The sequence below is a fragment of the Coturnix japonica genome, chromosome 4 (assembly GCF_001577835.2).
Source record: "Coturnix japonica isolate 7356 chromosome 4, Coturnix japonica 2.1, whole genome shotgun sequence".
NCBI classification, from domain to species: domain Eukaryota; kingdom Metazoa; phylum Chordata; class Aves; order Galliformes; family Phasianidae; genus Coturnix; species Coturnix japonica.
The window spans coordinates 23130568-23151735 of record NC_029519.1 but is presented as its reverse complement, the minus strand read 5'-3'; the positions used below and the strand labels follow the sequence as shown (position 1 = coordinate 23151735).

Here is a 21168-nt window from a genome sequence, read left to right as displayed (position 1 = left end):
TTTTGATGCAGGAGTGTGTGTTTTTCCTTCTGTTTAAATTTATTTTTCTCCCAAGGCAAAAGGTTTAGTTAAATTTCGTGCTAAAATTTGTGATCTCTGTCTGTGGTGAATGTGTCAAAATATTACTTCCAGGTTTTGATTAATGTTCAAAGATTTGGTGTCTAACCTACAGAGCAATAAATTTCCAGTAGCTATGTAAATTAAGTTTCTCTTTTTTCTTTAATACATATCTACTGAATTTATAAAATAATGTTGTAATGTTATATTTGTGAGTGCAGTTTTCTCCAGTGCTTTAAGGTGAACAAAGCATCAGGCAGTTGTCTTTGCGTTTTCAAAGTGTAATAATATCCAAAAATGATGATATAAGGCTTTCTACTTGGTTCTGTGCTGAAGGGGTGATACAATCAAATGATGGAAGTGTCGTTAAATACAATACTTTAGTCATATTACAGCAAATTTTCTATTCTTACAGAGTAGTTAAGAGAAATTCATCGCACCCCAAGCAACTCTGAATATGTTTGAAAATACAGTCTTCTGAGTGGAAATAAAACAAGCTGAAGTAAAACCCAAACTTGAAACAGGAAATGCTATTTCAGGGCAGTAGTATGTTCATACTGAGAAGGCTGCTGTTATAAAAGCAGGAAAATACTGTTTTTCTATGTCAGTATGTTTGTAAGTGCCAAAGGAAGAATTTGAGAATGGATGGCCTTGGACTTCTGTGTCTACTGATGCTGTAACATTACAGCATTTTGAATAGACAGAAAACCATGGTGGAAGTGGCAAAATGGCCTCAGTTCTCAGGCATTAAATGTGGTGATGAATTTCAGTGGGAAAGTGAAAAAATGCCTTGCTAATCTCTATGTCACTGTATTTAAGGTAAACCACATAAAGCATCTTCTGCTGGAGTCTAAGAAGGCGACATAGTGTTGTTCAGATCATACTCATGCTATTTTGGCACAGAGCTCTTAATTAGTTTTTGAATTGCAAACAACATTGTAACCAATGAAACCACAGTTCCCCAGGGGTGATAATGTATAAGCAAGGTATTATGTGAGTGAGGGGAGATGTTATTATATCTATTTTTTACCAATTCAATAAGCATTCAAGAAATACTAATTGCAAGGAAGATAACATGCCTTCAGAATCGTTCTGGCACCATTGCTGAAAATTAATGACAGGGCCAGACCAAAGTGCACAGCATGTTTATAGCTAATACCATCTTTTATTATCTGCACTGGCTTCTCAGCATGAACCCACCTCCTTATCATCCAGCAGATATACCTTGGCAGGGAAAAAAAAAAAAAAAAAAAAAGAGAAAAAAAGAGAAGTCTAGTATTCATGAATAACACCACTATATTACAATAAAAACACCTTTTGATCACCCTTTTTCTTTACATATGAAATGTAATGTACCATGAGCCTTTGCTCAGACACTGAACATTTTTCTATTCTTTTGAATATGAAACACAAATCACATATATTGCAGAAAAGACTAGATGTCTTAGTGTATTTGCTAAACATAAACCAGATCCATGGTTATCGTACTTGCATGAATGTGTCTGGAAAAAAGCCTACAATGTTTGTGTATAACATAGCAGCTTTTTCTTGTAATACACTCACTTTATTCTTCAGTATTCTGCAGGGGGAAAAAAAAAGGAATAAAAAAGAAAAAGAAAGGAGAGAAAAATAAAGTTACTTACAGATGTGATATACAAATTATGTACATTTCAAAAATATTTAATATGCAATGTAATTCTAAAGTATCTGAAACAAAATTCTTAGCAAAAAAATTCCCAGCTTTATAGAGAAACTCACATCAGACTACTTTGTGTATATTACATGAGAAAGCAACTTATGAGCAGAAATATCCTACAAAACAGTTCTCCAGTTTAGTATTTGATGGCAGATTACTAGGAAAAGAATGATCAGAAGTTATTGTATATATCTTTATATATACAAATTGTGTATAAATATAAACTTACATGTGAACATTACATGTATTTATTTGTTCATGGAGAGGTTCCAATCACAGGAGCACTTTAATCTAAAAATGAGTGCACAACTGGCACTGCAAACCTTTAATTAATACAGAAATAAGAAATTTAACAAGCATTCCAAAATCTGTAGAGCTACATTCTTTTCCAATCTAACCTAATCTATGCACTCACTTAAGTATATGCCCTTTCACATATCCTTTGTGTGTTTAACTGCTTAAAAATTCCAAACAGGCTGTAGTAGCGTTTTGCCAAATTTAATAGCTGTGAGCAGGGCTATGTATCCAGAGTTCTACTATTTGATTGAATGAACTAAATGACACTAGAACAGCAGAGATTAAAATAGGATTTGTGTGTTTTCCACAATGGTGCTGCTGAGTCCCAGCATGGCAGTGTTCATACTTATATTTGTCTTTGCTTAATGAAAGCAGCAAGAGAGTCGCTGTTAGGATCTGCTTTTGTAATGTGACTTATGAAAAATAACAAGTGCTTCTTTTTCTCAAGTATAACAACACAGTCTTTGAAAAGAAAATCAGAATAAATTACCTTTTGAAAAAGACCAGTAGGCTCTTTTCTTTTGGTTAGTAAATGCAGACTATATTTACCATGAATCAGGAGTATGCTGCCACATTTACATGGCTTCTAGATTGATGCTGACTCATAGTTTGCTTGGAGTGTTTAGAGAGCTGTGCAGATGCATCTGCACATTTTATAGAATCATAGAATGGTTTGGTTTGATGAAGTTGCTCAAAGCCCCATGCAGCCTGGCTTTGAATGCTTCCAGGGAGGGGACATCTACAACCTCACTGCGCAACCTGTACTGGTATCTCATGACCCTCAAAGTAAAGAATTTCCTCCTAATGACTAGTCTCTACTCTTCTGGTTTAAAAGCATTTCCTCATCCTGTCACTACAAGTCCTCATAAAAACATCCCTCACATCTGTGTGATGCGTAGTACTACTGCATGTCAATATGCTAGAGTGCAAGCTATCCATCTATCCATCCACAGAAAATAGAAATGGAGGACTTAATAGCCCAATAAAACAAAAGCAAAAATTTTACAGCATTTTATTGCATAAAGTACCTGGTCTGTACATGAGCCCTATCTATCAGAAATTATCTACGACAGTTATTTGGTTTCTTCAGTTGCTCCATAGGGCCATTAACATATTGGGTTTAATTATTCAATAAATATATTGTGGTAATTGAAAACATTGAATAGGAATGATTATGATTTATACTGATACAGATGGAAAGTAACACTCTTGTCAATTCATTTTCTGACAAAAGAATGATCTGTATTTTCCTGTCTCTAGATCATGCTGTCACAGTAGATATGAGTTGCCCCAAGTTGTGCCAAAGGAGATTCAGGTTGGATGTTAGGAGGTACATCTTCAAGATAATGGTTTGGTGATGGAATGGGCTGCCCAGGAAGGTGGTGAATTCACTGTCCCAGGAGGTGTTCAAGAAATGTTTAGACATTGTACTGAGCCATGTGGTTTAGTGTGGAAATGCTGGCGGCAGGTGGATGGTTGGATTGGATGATCTTGGCGGTCTTTCCCAATCTTGGTGATTCTATGATTCTGTGATTCTAAATGGAAGAAGCAATAAACACGGTTAGATTATCCCCATGTATCATAGTCCTGTGCGGGTTGGAAGGGACCTTAGAGATCATCGAGTCCAACCATCAGGATTCAAGCCTCCTGTGTAGCAGAGCAGCACTTCTACCACTTGTGCCACAGGGGGGATTCGAACCAGGGCCTCCAGTGTTGCAAAGTGGCATCCTTAACCACCGCACCACTGGAGGCACACTCCTCATTCAGCTGATGTCTTCATAAAGACAGCTCTGGTCCATCTGTAAGATCATCAGGAATTTCTGTATTCATTACCCATCTTCTGTCACCCCAGCAGTACCAGTGCCAGCTGCATACTACATTGTTCCCCTGGGGCCTGCCAGCAGCTGAGGTGGGCTGAGGTCCCCCACACCTCTGCACCTCAGGAAGCCCATCCAGCCTCTGCTGTGCCTCTGGAAGAACAGCCCTTACTCTTTCTGTCTTTCTCCTCTAATGTTATCCTTTAAAAGATTATTTTAAAAATATTTTCTCTCCTTGCCTACTAAAACTCTCATTGACTTCCAGATAAGTCAATACATATGAGATGGTCAAGCAATCCTTCTGTCACAAATGTTAGGATGTGAGGGAAAAATCATTCACCTGGACATGCAAATAGCCATGCTTCTTCAAGGACAATCTTCTGTACAAATGTTAGATGAACAGCAAAAACCAGTTTGAGATGTTGCCTCCTGAGAACACCAAACACTGAATGCCAGGTACTATACTGTTATCTGAAATAAGTGCTAGCCCAAAAGATCTGCAGAATCCAGTGATGACGATGAAGGAAACAGGAAAGCCTACAAAAGATATATGATTGTACATTAAATAGTGAAAAAGTATGGAATACCATTTGCTGAATATGAGAAAACTGAATTGAGATGAAAATGAAGGTAAGAGCTGAAAATGACCCTCTAGAGCAACAGCGTGCCTGAGAAAGGAAGAACACAGCAGAATTTTACATTTTTCTTTAAAGGGATTCCAATTGCTAACAAGAGCAGTAACCACCTCTAATGGTTACAATGCATGCAAAAGCAGAGCAAGTGAAGATGTCAACCGTCAACGCATTAAGTTTTTGAAGTCACTTCACCTCTTTCTCTATCTAGAAGTTTTTCTTCAAAAATCCATAAATTTGTACAAAGCTATTTCTGTGTTTTCAGCATTGCAGGAAACACTCTGCAGTATCAGATAATTTCAAAAGTCATCTTTATACTAATATTTGGTTTAGTTGTAACAAGTGTACCTTTCTTCCTTCTCTACAAGTCCATGGGAAAAGAGCACCAGAGCCACGAAGCAGCCCTTTTCCACTGAAAATACCCAGGGAAATGCAGCTCTGCTGTCTTCAGCCACTGCAGCAGTCTTGAGAACTGAGGCCATAAGCATCATGGCTTTGCATTTAAAACTTTGGAACTAGATATCAGTGCATTTCAGATGAAACTGACTTAGCTCTGAAGATAGGTACTGAAGATCTGCCTGATTTAAAGGCTTGAAGAAACAGAAGAGTTGTAGTTCACAAGTGCAGTATCATATTCACTGACTCCACTGTGACCATAGTATTCAATATGTTTTGTTGGTGTTTTTTTGTTTTGTTTTGTTTTTTTGTTTGTTTGTTTTCCCATTTGGATGCCTTGCTGAGAAGCTTTTCTTCAGCACCTTAGGGAAATTCATTCCACTACTGTATAAGGTAGTTGGTAAAGTAACCTGGATTATGACATAAATACAATACTCTAAGCATCTGAAAAATAATACATCTTTCTAAAAAAAGGTTAACCTGTGTTGAATGAACCAATCATGTGAAAGCTACCAGATTTTTTTCCCCCACCGAATAGAATGACTTCTTTCTTCCTTATGATAGAGTTTGGCTAAGTAAATGTAAGTATATACCCCAAAGAATGTAGCTACATTGTTTTCTTGTTTAAAAAATATATATTGTTCATTAAATATTAAAGCACTGTCTTTTAAAATTCTTTTGCAAATGAAATATATTTATTCATTCCACAATGCCCCTGATATTTTCGCTAGTAGTTTATGATTTCACAAAAAAAATAAAATAAAAAAAAATTAAAAAAAAAAAATTAGTGTAATAATTTTATGACAGAATACTGCTTTCATATAGCAAACCAAATTTCATAACCAAGCAGAACTGGCAGGGAGAACATTGTCAAGTGTGATCCATCCCAGTTAACCTAACGTAATATGAAATTCCATTAGCAAAAAATACAGCCTAAAGAGAGGTTTAAATCATATTCAGAGCTCTAAGACAAGACTCATTTATGACATTCTCTCTTAACAAAGACTCCTTTGAACATGCAGAAACAGACTGATTTTTTGTGGGATTTTGTTCAGTCAAAGAAATAGGTTTAAAGCTATCCAACTAAGAGAGAAAAGTTACAAGGTTTTGTACAGAGTTCGCATCTGTAACTGGATTTTAGTTTTTTTTAAGATCCTAAGGGAGAAAGTGCTTATTTTGAAGGATTCATGCACACAATCCTAGAAATATCTCTCTCAGGTAATTACTCTTTCCACATCCCTTTATAGAAATACAGAAACTTCCTTCATTCTTTTTGCTTCGCTATTTGTATTATTTTAAGGGGGGGGGGCAGAAAAAAAGTGTTAATATGGGGAACTGTATTTCCCACATCAATTTAAATCTGATAACTCATTAGGAAATTTTATAAATGTAGAATTGCACACTGCACTCAGGAATGGAAGCTCTACTGATCCTCAGAGTTCTACTGAGTTGTTCTCCTTTCAAGGTCCCCTATTTCATTGGAGCAAATCCATGCTCATCGTCCACATATTGGCTATTAATAAGCAGTATTTTACTAGATCCTGACAGATCTTAATTGGAACATACACACACATCTCTAACCATGTTCCATTTGGTATTCTTTTTCTCCTTTTTCAGGCAGCAATTAAGAAAAGAGCCACTGAATACAAATATTTAAAATACAACATTAATGTATTTAAATACAATATTCTGCATATAACATAGATAATTAAGATGAGGAAAAGGTTATATTCATGTGCCTGATAATGGATTTACTTTGATAAATATTATGGACACAGTTCTGCTGGGTACTTTTACAGAAAATATAGAGAACTCTGGGAAGCAAGCTATAGAGAAGTCCAAAGTGTAGTGAAATCGCAGAACGGTAGGGATTGATAGGGAATTCAAGAGATCTTTGAGCCCAACTGCTCATCCAAAAAAACTACCCTGCAGTAGGTCACATGGGCATCTGGACAAGTATTCAGTATCTCCACAGAAGAATATTACACAACTTCTCTGAGCAACCTGTTCCAGTGCTCCATCACTCTTACATGTTAGTACACAACTTCCTATGTTCAAATTTTAGGCCATTATTCCTTGTCTCTCCTCTGTGCACTACCAAGAATAGCTTGGCTTCAATCTTTTGCTTCTCCTTTTACCTCCTGTTAGATATTTATAAACCAGATCCCTTCTCAGTCTTCTTTTCCCCAGGCTGAACAGATCAAAATTAGTCAGCCTTTCCTCCTATAGGAGATACCGGGCCCTTAATCATCACTGTGGCCCTTTATCGGACTCCTAGGAGATCTCTGTCTTTTTTGAACTGGGGAGCCCAGAACTGGACACAGTACTCTAAATGTAGCCTCACTAGGGCAGAGTAGAGGGGGAGGATCACCTCCCTTTACCTGCTGGCCATGCTCTTTTTTACGCACACCAGGATACTGTTGACTTTCTTGGCCACAAGGGCACAGTGCTGTCTCATAGCCAACCTGTTGTCCACCAGGACCTGCAGAACTCCTCTCCAACAGGTCATCCCTTAGCCTGTACTGATGCATGTGGTTGTTCCTCCTCAGGTGTGAAATTCTACACTTGCTCTTGTTAAACCTCATCAAGTTCCTAGTGGAAAATTATATGGTGAAGACTGTGTTTTGTGCATAGATGGTGTCTTAAAGTGGCATGCAAACAATTTGAACATTTTATGAGAAATGTGTTTTGCAGAGATTACTTCTGCATAGATAAATGTGCTCAACAGGGAAGAGTTGTCTGCAAAAATTACTATTCCTGTTGTCACTCAATCTTAAGCCTTTACTTAGCTTTTATGGGCATATTCACCCTGACTGAGGCAAAAACAAAACAAAGCAAAACAAAACAAAAACAACACCTGAGAGATAATCTCAGAGTTGCTCCAGTATCTTAAGCATCATTTTACACCCATTTGCAGGGAAGATGCATTTAGTGTGCTGGGATGAAAATCTTAAAAAATTTGAGTATAACTGGTAATTCAAATGACAGCAGTAATTATCTGCAGTCTCAGTATTCACTTCTTTACATCTCATTTCTTAGGATCCACTGCTTTACGTTTTACTATGTATATTTCAATAGGATAATAAAGAGCTCAGTTCCCCCATCTCTCTACCAAGTTACTTCTGATGGGGCAGAAGTATTGGGATTCCAGACCTCCCTGGAGCACCACATCCTACCTGGACAGGAATACAATACTTTGTGGTTATCGTGTTTGCCTTAGAAATAAATTTATAAGGCAAACCAATGAAGGTTTCCTTCACAGAATCATAGAATCACAAGGTTGGAAAGGACCTACAGGATCATCTAGTCCAAGGGTCCTCCCATTAGTGTAGCTACAAAAAACCATTAAATCTTATCTTGCAGCTCCTCATCCAGACACCTCTTGAACACTACCAGGGATGCTGACTCCACTACCTCTCTGGGCTGCCATTCCAGTGCCTGATCACAATCTGAGAGAAATTCTTTCTTATGTCTAATCTAAACCCCTTCTGGTACAGCTTGCAACCATTTCCTCAGGTCCTGTTTGTTGCCCTCCTCATCGCAACCTCCCTTCAGGAAGTTGTAGTGTGTAATGAAGTCTCCCGTGAGCCTCCTCTTCTCCAGGCTAAACAATCCTGGTTCCCTCAGCCACTCCTCTTACCACTTGTGCTCCAGACCCCTCACCAGTTTCATTGCCCATTTCTGGACACATTCCAGAGCTTTGATGTCTTTCTTGTAGTGAAGGGCCCAAAACTGAACACAGTAATCAAGATGCAGCCTCACCAGTGCTGAGTACAGGGGATGATTACCTCTCTGCTTCTGCTGGTAACACTGTTTCTAATACAGGCCAGGATGCCATTGGCCTTCTTGGCCACCTGAGCACACTGTCAGCTCACGTTCAGCCAAGCATCGACCAGCATCCCCAGGTTCCTTTCCTCTTCACAGACATCCAGCCACTCAACCCCAAGTCTATAGCACTGCATGCAGTTATTGCAGCCAAAGTGCAGGACCCAGCACTTTGCCTTGCTGAACCTCATCCTGTCAGTTTTTCTCTCCAGATTTTGTAGGCATCATATACCAAACATCAGAATTCTAATTTCAGCAACCATTCTTCCTTCAAAATACACAAACAACATGCATTTCCATCTTTGTGTGCATATCTACATTTAAACCATATAAAGAAATTCTTCCCCAATAACAGCAACATAGCATCTTTATGTAACAGGAATTATTTATCATCCATAAGATGATAGATTCATCTTAGAGGTTAAGAAGTAGGTTAACACCAGAACAAATCATTGTAGGGTTTTTTTCATTTTTTTTTTTTTTCCATTGAATTATGTACTTGCTACATATAACAAGAATGCTCAGAGTCTGCAGATACTGACCTAAAGAGCATATCATATAATCTTTTTGGTAACCAACAAAATGTAGATAGCAAAATTCTCTCATCAGGATAATCTTCAGAAACAGTTTCTTACATACAACACATACTTAAAGCAGTCACTCAAACAAGAGGATAATTGTCACTATTGTATAATGAGAGTTATTTTATATTAATAGTAAATAGCATATCAGTTGATTTTTTAACAAAGGCTTAGTTCAACTTAGCCGCATACAAGAGCCTTACGTACCTTGTCAAATATTGAAACACCAGTTCATGACTAAATAAAGGTTACTTTCCACTCTCAACGACAAAATATGACCCACTATCTCTTCCAGGTGGCCATACAAGTTGTACAGTTCATTCATTATCAACAACTGAGCTAATTCCTTTCCCTATTTCTGGATTGTATATACAGACTCTTCTCTTGAAGGAAGCTGACCACATGAGACCTTGGAGAGATTTCTACTGAAGCATGTAACTCTTATTCAGTACCACACAGGTGCTCACTTGAGCAGCTGATTCAGCTCAATATGCAATTCTCAGACTGCCTCATTGATCTGATTAGTTTTGATCTGCTCAAATTGAGAACCTTTGTTTAGTTCATAAACATTAGCAAGCTTTTTACTTTGTGATATTCACTAAGTAAATTTACTTCAACAAACATTTTCTTTGAACTCATTCTTTTTGAGTACTGTATTTTTACAGTTCTGCATTAGCATGTATATTTCACATGTGTTACAAAATTCTTTATTTTTTTCTTTACTTTTTATTGAAGATATTGAGAATGAATTATCTGTTAACATCAGTAATGCACACATCAGGTTTCTGAGGAACAACAGCTGAGAGCAGTAGCTGTGAGACAAGACCGACAGATTTAATCACTATTGCAGATAATCCCTGATCCTACCTAATCTCTCTTTCTGCTTATTCAACTGTGACATATATAGAGTGCCAATCAACATTCTATCTCAGTGCCTCGTCCTAGCAACTTCATCTTCAAATATGTGTCTGCACTCTAATAATGGCTGTTTACAGAGGCACACTCAACCTTGAAGTTCCTTGGTAAAAATCTTTTTTAAAAAAAGATTCAAAGCAAATAAATTTTTACCTTTTAATTGCGTGCTATTCTAAAAGCAGCTACTGATTTAAAAAAAAAAAAAAGTAAATTCACGAGAACTGGGATGGGATATGGGATGCAGGGCGAAACTTTCATACTATTCAGTTCTAAATTACTGGTTGTGGTGAAGGTTCTTAAATTCCATTTTAAAATGATTCTTATTCTTCAGTATTTTTCTATAAACATAATCTTGACTTGCACTCACTAATTTGCTGTGGTTTCCTGTCAAAAAGTTGATTATTAACACTGATCTTTTATTAATTAAGCCAAGCATCAAGACTGTAAACAGAGACAAAGTATCTATTCTGTTGATCTAAATTACTTTTAACTTAGATGTATCTTCAGATCATGAAATAATCTTCCAAGAAAAAGATGCTTTTTCCTAGGTAAGTGGCAAGGCTTTGGTTAAAACACCAACACAGTTTCTCTGCACTTTCTTTGTGCTAAAAAGCATTTTTGCTAAGTGAACTTGGTCTCCTATTGAGAACATTTAGCTTTTCTTCAGTTTGTTTGCTTTCAAAATCTGTTTTAATAACTTTTAAGTCAGTTCTGTTTCTTCATCAAAGCAAACACCATCCTGATTATTGAAACTGTCTTTCTTTAGTTAGTTAATTTCTGCCTCTGAGAAATCAGAGCTGAAAACACAATGCTCCTCTTCTCACTGTTGATTTGCTTGCTTTGGAGAGTAGTAGAAATAAAAATCATAATAAAATTTAAAAATTGAACTACAAATGTATAATAAATAAAGAAATGTGAATTAAATAAATGAAATCAAACAGCATTAGGAAGACATTTTTCAAGCTTCGCTATCAGTTGTGAAAAAAATCAAATGTAATGTACAAATATTCTGTCTTCAGAACATTCACACTGTCAGAATTATGATGGCTCATAGATATGGGAAATACTGATTGCTATAACAATTTTCAAGAAGAAACACAGAGAGAAAAGTAATTCTTCCTCCAAAACTGTATTATCTTTTTTTAACCATACAATTTTCTATTTTAAAGTTAATACCATTAGCTTTTTCCATCAGGTAAAGAGTAGAAACATAATTGTATAAATAATGTTTGGGATCCAACTAGAGTATTTTTACATTATAGTACTTTTGATAATGTCTTTAACTGTTGCTTGTAGAACTCTGGACAAGTCGGTGAATCAAAAAAAATCAGAGCGGAAAATTTAAATTCATTTCATCTCAGGAAATGAAACCTATGAGTCAAACAGATGTTTTTAGATAGAGGAAGCAGATTAAATAACCTCAAACTTTCCGTATAATATCAGAATGTCACACTCAAGAAAACAATGTCCAGAAAATTACTCATTTCCAGAAATATTTATGTGCAAGGCACATATTTACAAAAAAGAAAAAAGATGGGGAGACGAATCCTACAGATGAAAAGCTAGCTGCTGCAGTGGAATCTGGCATAGACAGACATTGCGAGAGATACTGCTCAGTCAAATCCTAACATCACTTAGGAATACTTATTTTCCCAAAATAACATCATTTTTATTGGGTATTATTGAATAGTCAGCTCTGTTAATAGGTCAAGTTAGTGTTTAAACTGCTAATGAAGAAGACAAAGATTAATAACAGTAGTTCTTGTGGGTTCCAAAGATTATTGCATTAGGAGTGGAAGCAATCCTTCTTCCCTGAAGAGTAATTGTGGAGCAATTGTATCTGAACATATATATGTTTTTTAGATAACAATAAGAAGTAACGCATATTGAACAGCATTCTGATTTTGAAAAGTCATCTAGAGAGCAGCATAGCCTATTTGAACCTTAACCCCTCCAAATATCTAATTGTACTCTGAAGTTAGTATACAAGGGAAGGAGGTATAAGATTACATCATTATCATAGTGTTTACTCAAAATGACATATGTTACAGGAATGAAAATGCTTTTACAATATAACAGCATACTTGACAAAGAAAAAGACAAGTAATGCTCTGTGAAGATCTTTTTGTGATGAATTTGAAGATCCAGATAAATTTCAGTCCTTTAAGTAATTTTTTGTCTTTGAAAAAATACATATGATATTCTGTGTATTTGCCTGCCCAGATAATAAATCTTCAAAACTTTTAAGCACTACCAATTATTCACAGTGACTGGGGTACAAGCATGAGTGACTGCAGTTTATTAATTTATGGTATGAGTTCAACCAACTGAGGAGTCTTGAAAGAACAGTAAAGTTATGGAAAATACACTGTGGCTTGAACAGATGTTTACTATTAGCTGAATTCCGAAACAATACCATCCATACCAGTTTATAGACAAATTCAGATCTATTGGTCATCTGCTAAAAACAACAATTTTATTACAACTGAACACTGTTTAACTCATACCAAGTTCACATGATTCAGCTGCCCAGTTCTTTCTGTACAGGGTATTAAAATACATACCGAACTTTAATCACCCCAATGTGCTATAACAGTAATATTTGGCCTCAAGGTAATGAGACAGCACAGACTTTGAAGATTTTGTTCTTGAAGAGAAATTCTATGAAGAAGTATCAAAAACATAGTAAGGAATCAGTTCAAAAGCTTGAACAAATACCACAATGACAAAACAATTCCTATAAAAATCACTGACCAGCATATTATTCACTCCACATAATGTGCAGCAAGAGTACTCAAATTTTAACATAATTCAGACTTTAATAGATCCTCAATTAAGGTCTCAAGAAAGGGAGAACTGGCCCAACCCAAAGTGATTAGAACTTCTATAACAAAGTATCCAGTGACTATTCATTCCTAGATTTTTTCCCTTTTTCTTTTAATGAAGGAAAAGACCCTCTTCTCATTCTTTCTAACCAAAGCTTATCATGAAGGCTGCAGTGCGGAAGGTACCCCACATATGACCTCTTCCCACCCTCATTCCCTCCTTCCAAATTATTTTCTTAGTGCTTTACAATAAGGATGCATAAAGTACAGATAAGGAAATAGATAACTGTCCTGAAGTTTTTCGACCTCTGTCATGGGCAATAAGCTAACACAAAGAACTTCTGCATGTAATTGATTTATTCAGCTGAACTAGTAACCATCAAAATTCTTCATAAGAAGCAGCATGTACAAAACCTCTATGTAATGCCATTTCTAACCTTTAAGTGTCAGTTATGTAGGTTCTTCTTTCTCCCGTATTTGATCAAAAAGCAGGAACAAATACAGTACAATCTGACATTTATTCTATTGTTAAAGAGTTGCCCAGAGCAGGGAAAAAAAGCAAAATCTCATCAGATCTGCCTGTATTCCATATAGTTCAATATCTTCTACTTCCAAGTGACAGATTCCACATCTTTCTACTTTACAGAGGTATCTACAGCCCACCAAGAAGGCCATATGTAAGACCTTCTAGCCTCACAAAACCGTTCAAATTACAGTGATTAAACACAAGATGAATATTAAGATTATTCAGTAAATCCCTGTCAAAGGAAAGATTGCATAGCCACTGTAAAGACCTTAATTACCATATTTATGTATTTGATGTTACTTTTTGACATAATATGAGGCTGCCTATCAAATAAATGAAAAATGACTTGTTGCAAGGTAAACATTTTACTCCTGATATATCAATTTATATGCATTATTAGTCATCTCTATTCAAAAACATGCCCTGGTATTTAAAATAAATTCATGCAATGTTATTGTTAGTCAATTTTATCTAAACTATTCCTCCCTAATATCTCTGTAAAATAAATTTTTAGGTCAGCATTTCTAAATATTAATTATAATAAAAGATTTACTTTTATCCATGAATAACTGACTTGTACTTAGCCTCCAACTCAAGTAATTAATTTCATACAATTGTAGAAAGGCTTGGGTTGGAAGGGTCTTCAAAAGTCATCACTTTCCACACCCCCTTAACACAGACAGGCTTGCTAGACCCTAGATCAAATACTTCATCAGAATGCCCAGGGCCAAATGCAACCTGACCTCAAATACCTCCAGGGATGGGGCATTCACAACCTCTCTGGGCAACCTGTTCCTGCACCTCACCACTCAGCTTCCTCACCATTCACCCACTCACCCACCACTCAACTTCCTCTTGACATCTAATCTAAATCTCCTTTTCTTCAATTTAAAAGCTTTCCCTTTTGTCATATCACTATCTACCCATGTTAAAAGTTGATTTCCGTTATGTTTATGAACTCCCTTTTTAAATACTGGAAGGCTGCAGTGAGGTCTCCTTTCAGTCCTCTCTCTTCCAGGCTGAACAAGCCCAATTCCTTCAGCCTATCTTCATAAGAGAGGTGCTGCAGTTCTTGGATCATCTTTGTAGCCCTTCTTTCAAGCCTATCCAAAACCTCTATATCTTTCCTGTATCGGAGGCCCCAGGCATGGACACATGGGGCCTCATGAGAGCAGAATAGAGGTGAACATTCACCTCCCTCACCCTGCTGGGCATCCAACTTCTGATAGAAACCAGGATACCATTAGCCTTCTGGGCTGCAAGTGCACACTGAAAGAAGATATCCATAATAATGACTGACATGCTGCACTGTTGATTCACATTGAAGCAAAGCAAAATATATAAAAATAAACATAATTATTTAAACATATATCGCTTACTATATTCCGGGATTTCACTGCATTAGTACATTTAATAAATTAATTTAAAATGTGCCTTATAATTCCAATGTATCTTGAACTGAGCAAAACTAGCTGAGTCGCATTTCCATGGACTTTAATCTACCACTTGCCTGTGAAGTGATATTCACTATAAATTTGACACACTGCAGATCAAATTGAAGGGGTGCGGCCTCACTAATTTCCTAATTGAGTTTCATTGTGTGGGTTATAACCATGCAACAAAAGAGTGGCAAAATATATTTTCCAGTGATTAAAGGATAAGATAATAAGAGTCACATTAGAAGTTAACTTTGCAATCAGTTTAATTATTTGATATTGGGATATTTTTTTATTAAAAATATTTTCTTGTTAAAAAAAGACAACATTGCATTGTCTTTTGTTTGATATTCAAACTCAAAGCAAATGGTGTGACTTACATGAATAGATTGCATGACTAAGACTCACGCATCCAAATTACTATAAATGGCAGCAACAAAAGCTTACTTTATAAATATTCTACTAATGATTATTTTGACAAACACAAAAAAAAATTGAAAATTTACATTTCTTAATAGTAATTAAAGTGCTATCATCACTGAAGGTCTAGCAACTTAGTGTTAGAACCTAATCTTCTAAACACTCACATACAAAACCATAGACCATATTATCATAGTTTAAAATTGCTCAATTATCTTGTGCAGACTCATTCAATGCTTAGTATTATTTAAGCATGGCTACATCGGGATGGCGATGCTTTCAGCTAACTATTTTTCTCTCTATTTATTTGCAAAAAGAAAGAACAATTATATTTTAAACATTTCCTTCATTTTAAAGACAATTTTAGAATATTTCCTTTAAGCAGTACCAGGACAATGAAAAGTCCATCAGGTAATTTTTTTCTGGCATGAACAACAATGGTGCAATACAATAAAGTGATTTGTTTAAAAAGAATCAGGAAACAGAAGGACATTTTAAAGAAAGCAGAAAGGCTATGAACTATCATTTTTGAAAATAAATCTTAAGCTAACTGTGTCTATTCTATCCTTGTTCTTAGCGTATTCAGTAGAAAAAAGTATGACAAATGATTACACAGATTATGCAGAGACCCTTGGGGAATAGGCTAAGTATGCCATTCCCTGTCAATCAAAGTAAAAATCACCACACAGATCAATGAAAATCTGTCATTGAAAATTGTGATTACTAAGGATGTTTCTTGTTGCCAGCTATACTTGACAGGAAGTAAAAACAGATGGAAAAAATCTTGTAGTTATAACCAAAACCCTCTTTGAAAATTCATAGACTAATAGAAAAGACTGCATTTGACATGGCATGATCTCTAATTTTGAGGGTCTCTGAATTATTAGTTTTGAAAACACTGAAGTCAGGGTTATATTGTACTACTCAAAGAGTAACAGAACTATAGTTCCCCTGAGAAAATAGAATGGTACAGTCCCTCTCCAGACAACCAAATAGGTGCCAGAAGTAAGCAAATGATGCATTCAATTCCTCCACAGCATGCCTGGCAATTGATATCATGGTCTGTGGAGCCCATCTCCCTAATGTCCTTGGAGCAATATGTTAGTCCAAGGGAGGGAAGTAAGAAGAATCTGTAGCTTAGATTACATCTTTTTCCTCCTCCAAGAAAGAAAGAACAACTATTGCTGCCCTTCTAGATCTTCATCTCAATGGTACGGCTGTCCTTCAGTTTATATGTACTGTTTACCATGTAGTCAGCTATTTTACTGTTTGCTTAAAAATCACTTGAAACATTCACTAGCAGTAGTTTCAAACCTGTGCTAACCCCACTGTATTACTTATCTGCATTATTAAAAGAAATCATATAACAGCAATCCAGACTCCATTTCACTAAATGACATGTTTGCTGATTTACTGTTTCTTCACATATCTTATCAGTTCAAGAAGTTTTGTCCCCCTATTGCAAGTTCTCATAACAGAGAAGTTTTTGTCTTTTTTATGTAGTCATTAAAGCAGACAGGAATATTTCTACTAAGTTTTTATCTGTTTCTCTTCAGTGCATCATATTAAATCCATCCAAATTTTTAAGCTTAAAAAAAAACAACAAACCCAAACACCCACCTACCAGTGATCTTATATATGATCTAAAATATATTTCTTTCTGCAGAATCGTAGTCCAAGTTCACTGGATCGCTGACTGCCTAATTGAACTATGGGCAGTGAACTCTAGGTTATAGTTCTGCTTTGTAGAGTAGCAATTCATCATTTTACCAGGAAGTGTGTGTTGTCAAGACAAGATTTTGCCATATGAAACATGTCAGTTTTTGTTTCTGTAGGTAACTTGAAATTGAATAATTATCCAATCATTGCTATGAATGAAGTTATAAATCATAAATCCAGATCTACATCATTTCTGCTTTTGGAAGTGTGTAAATTTATAGGAAGAGCATAAATGAAACAGGTGGTGTAATAAGCTACCTGATGAGCATATGTTATGAATGCTACTGGACTGATTATAACTTCTTTAAAGTATTTAAGATTATATCCTTGCAGATCTCATAAAATGAGTAATGCTTCAGTAATTTATAACAACTGACTACAATGATAGCTAATTTGCAGTTAGTAAGAGATTTTTATGGTTACTGCAATTAGTAATTGAGCAGAAGCAGAAAACTTGAATAGCTCAAGTCAGATATAAAAAAAATAAATAAGGAAATGTATTTAAAATTTCTAGAGGAAGAAAGGAGAGCAAAAAGACAGATTAACAGTCAAAAGCCATTAAAGTGTTCAGTTTAACAATATACAAACATTCCTAGCTCTTCTGTTGTATCAAAACAGCGTGGCAACATACTCAGGTTCTCTTCCTACCATGAGCATGTCCATTTATGGTAAAAACCCTATGGTTAAATGGAAATTGAGCAAGAGGATAAATGTTCTCCTCTGTTTCATGAAAAGTACCGCTTTTTTTTTTTCCCCCTCAAAAGAATCCAGCTATTTTCACTATGAACAGACTATTTTGCATGTGAGCGTACTCCACATTATAAAATAATGTATAGATATTTTTCAACTTCATAAGCTGTTTTGTTTGTTTTAAAAAAAAATCAAAGCTTTGTTGGTAGAAAGTTGCGTGCGTTGTTGTTGCCAGTAATGACTTTTTTTCCCTCTATTCTTCCAAGGCACCTGAATTTTGCAGTTAAATAAACAAAATCACTGCAAAGTAAATACAGATGTATGTTTAAAAATCAGGTTCCTGATCAATCTCAAATTCATACATCAAAAAAAAGGTCTGTATTTCACAGACATGAAGGAGAGTCTCCCTTACCAGCTTTCTGAGGTATGGGGATTTAGAGCACTCTTTAACCCTCTGAGTAGATCCCTTATGTCTCAAAATCACAGGGGCATTTTACCTGCCTTCCTAGTGAAGCCTCTGTTTTCTATCACCTTCCTTTTCCCTACCCAATTTCTGCCTACTTGGGGCCATGGGCTTCAAGCACGGCTCCTGAAGACAATAATTTTTTCTAAACGCAGTTATAATCACTGATCTGGCTGTGATGAGGTCTGTTGACCAAAGCAGTATCTTACACAATATGAAAAAAATATTGTTGAATCAGTTCCTCAGGGATTTCTCTAGATACTATGTATGTCAGCTTGTGATGGCACTGTCATTTCCACCTATTGCCTGATTATACTCTAATAATATATCTATATTCAGTATGTAAGGTAGAAATAATATAAGGATGGTGGTAATAGATATCCAAAGGTCATTTATAGGAAAAACTCACCAATACGGATGCCTTCGATCTAGCTGGAAAATGCTGAGGCTAGTCACCTGATCTCCACAAAGGAGCAGTCTCAAAAGAGATACTGCCATCATGGTGGTCATCCCTTAAATGAAGTCTAGGAGAGGTGGAGTCAAGCTCCACCTTCACCTGTGCTCCCACAGCTGACTCGACACTTGCTTCAGCTGATTAATCAGAGGTTCAGGCTGTGATTACCAGTTTCCCATATACACTATAACAATTTTTTTTTTCACTTAAATATTTTTTTTTGTATTTATATTGTGCAATTGGTATAATAGTTCTAGAGAATTATTTGATAAAAGAACTATTGAAGGCACAGTACATTCTTCTATCTTTTTCTCCAACATTTTAGATCTTTCCAGACAGTCACTCTCCATACTGCAAAACCTGTTTTCAGATAGTTATTAAAGATAACTTACACTTATTCAGCTAACCCAGCTAAATGTTATGGAATAATCTGGAATTAGAAATCACAGTAAAAAAACAGGCATTTCAATATATATGGTGTCTTTAATTTGAATTATGTAGAAATGCATGATGTGAATAATGTTGACTTTAAAGATCATTTTTTTCCTTGAACTATAGTTAAGAGGGAAAAGGTTGGTTAAAAAATATCTGAAATAAGCTTCAGCTAAACTGGCAGTCTCCTACTTGCCTGTCTTTTGCATAGTTTATTTACAAAAGCTAGTAGCTAAAATTATTTTTCTTTCCCAGTTTTAAGTCTTCATTTCAAAAGTCATCTTGCACCCAGCTTATGCTATATTTGAGAATTTGTAGAGCAACTCTATGCTTTTAATCTTTCTGAAACTGAAATTTTCAAATTAGAGATATTTAGTATCCCATTTAACTCATGATAAAGATATGAAAAAATGCTTAACCAGTATTTCCAGAATTCAGACACACAATCACATGTTCTTTCCAACCACTAATAGAGATTTTACCAGCTTTATCACTTAATGCAACTGAAATGCAATTGACAGAATGACAACTCTTTTTATGAGGAGTCTGAGTCATATCAAGTTAGTCATACAGATACAATAGTAACATATAACTCTCAAAGATGCAACGTCCTTCTGACTTTATACCTTCCTTGTTTCTATTCAGTCATTGCTGTATAGATAATGATAAAATGCCTTTCTGATTTAAACTACACCTTCCTCCACTTAGGCAGGGTTTTTTAATTAGTTTTAAGACAGGGCAAAGAATTCACATAATACCTGAAGATGGAGATGTAAAAATCTATCTAGCAAAAACTAATTTACACAAATATTACACCATTTATTACATACAAACTTTATTATGTGCAGAATTTTCTTTAGCTTGAATCTATAAATCAAACCTCATAGGCAACATGCTTGCAATATATGTTCTGACTGGGCTATTATACCTAGATTATATTAGAATCTTATTCAAACCTGGTCTCTCAGAGATATTTGGTGCTCTCAGTTGGTCTGATAATTTGACTCAGAATATGGGTTGCCTTGCTTCAGAACAAATCCATAAACCAAAAAAGAAAGCATAAAAACCACATCATGATCCATTTGTCCCACCAGCAGCCTTGAGATATGCAGTTAAAACACAGTGTCAGTCTCAATGGTATTGCAGCTTACTGGGAAATAAGTCTTTCTGACTCCATTTCATGCCTTGGCAAAGATAGTTGTCTAAGTGCTAAAAAGAAACAAAGATTTTTGTAAGCTTATTTTCAGAAAAAGGGTAGGAGTCTGCCAGATGTTTCCCATTACTGAGCATTACAAAACACAGTTTTAAACACACAGGAACCCACCATTAAATACAAAGAAAAAGGCAAAAAATATTTACAATTTTAAATTTAAAAATATATATTATTGTTTATTGTACTATTATGATAATGACTGAAGATATTAAATGAACTCACAGTTATGCTTAGAGCACTGCTTAGGAAAAAAGCAGTAACTTTGAAAAATAGCAACTAACATATAAGTACTTGTATGTTAGTATAAGCACAGCTTGAGTAACGTGCACAGGCCATCACTGACTAGAACAAGCATCCTGGAAGCTGTTGTCAAGACCATATTTGTAATTATCTAGGTTGAGATGACCATGCCCTCCAAAATCTCACATGCGTTTTGTTCTATTAAAGCATGCCAGTGGACACAGTTTGTCCACTAGTAGTCTAAACCTCTGCCTCCTCTATTCAGAAGAATTCTGGAAATGGTAGTTTCAGAAGATTTAGTTTGTTTAGAAAACCAGAACATTTCTGTGTTTAACACTGTTATATGTATGTCTTTGCCACCTACAACAGCCTAAGGTCATATTCTGATACATTCTTAAATGAATACTAATCTTTCATCTACTATTTTTTTATTTGTTAGGCAGTAGATCACCAGAACTTATTTATTTATCTCCTAGCATTTCTGACTATTCTTTTGCTACTAATACTACAGCTTCTAACATAACAATGCATTTC

At 35.6% G+C, this 21168-nt stretch overlaps 1 long non-coding RNA gene across 1 annotated transcript; it reads right to left on the bottom strand.

Moving 5' to 3' along the window:
* Positions 1 to 3046: 3046 nt before the first annotated feature.
* Positions 3047 to 18749, bottom strand: LOC107313082. Its single transcript, XR_001554787.1, has 3 exons — positions 18705 to 18749; positions 4208 to 4404; positions 3047 to 3585 (listed from the first exon to the last, which is right to left on the bottom strand). It is a non-coding gene; the product is annotated as an uncharacterized LOC107313082 (long non-coding RNA).
* Between the last annotated feature and the right edge of the window lie 2419 nt (positions 18750 to 21168).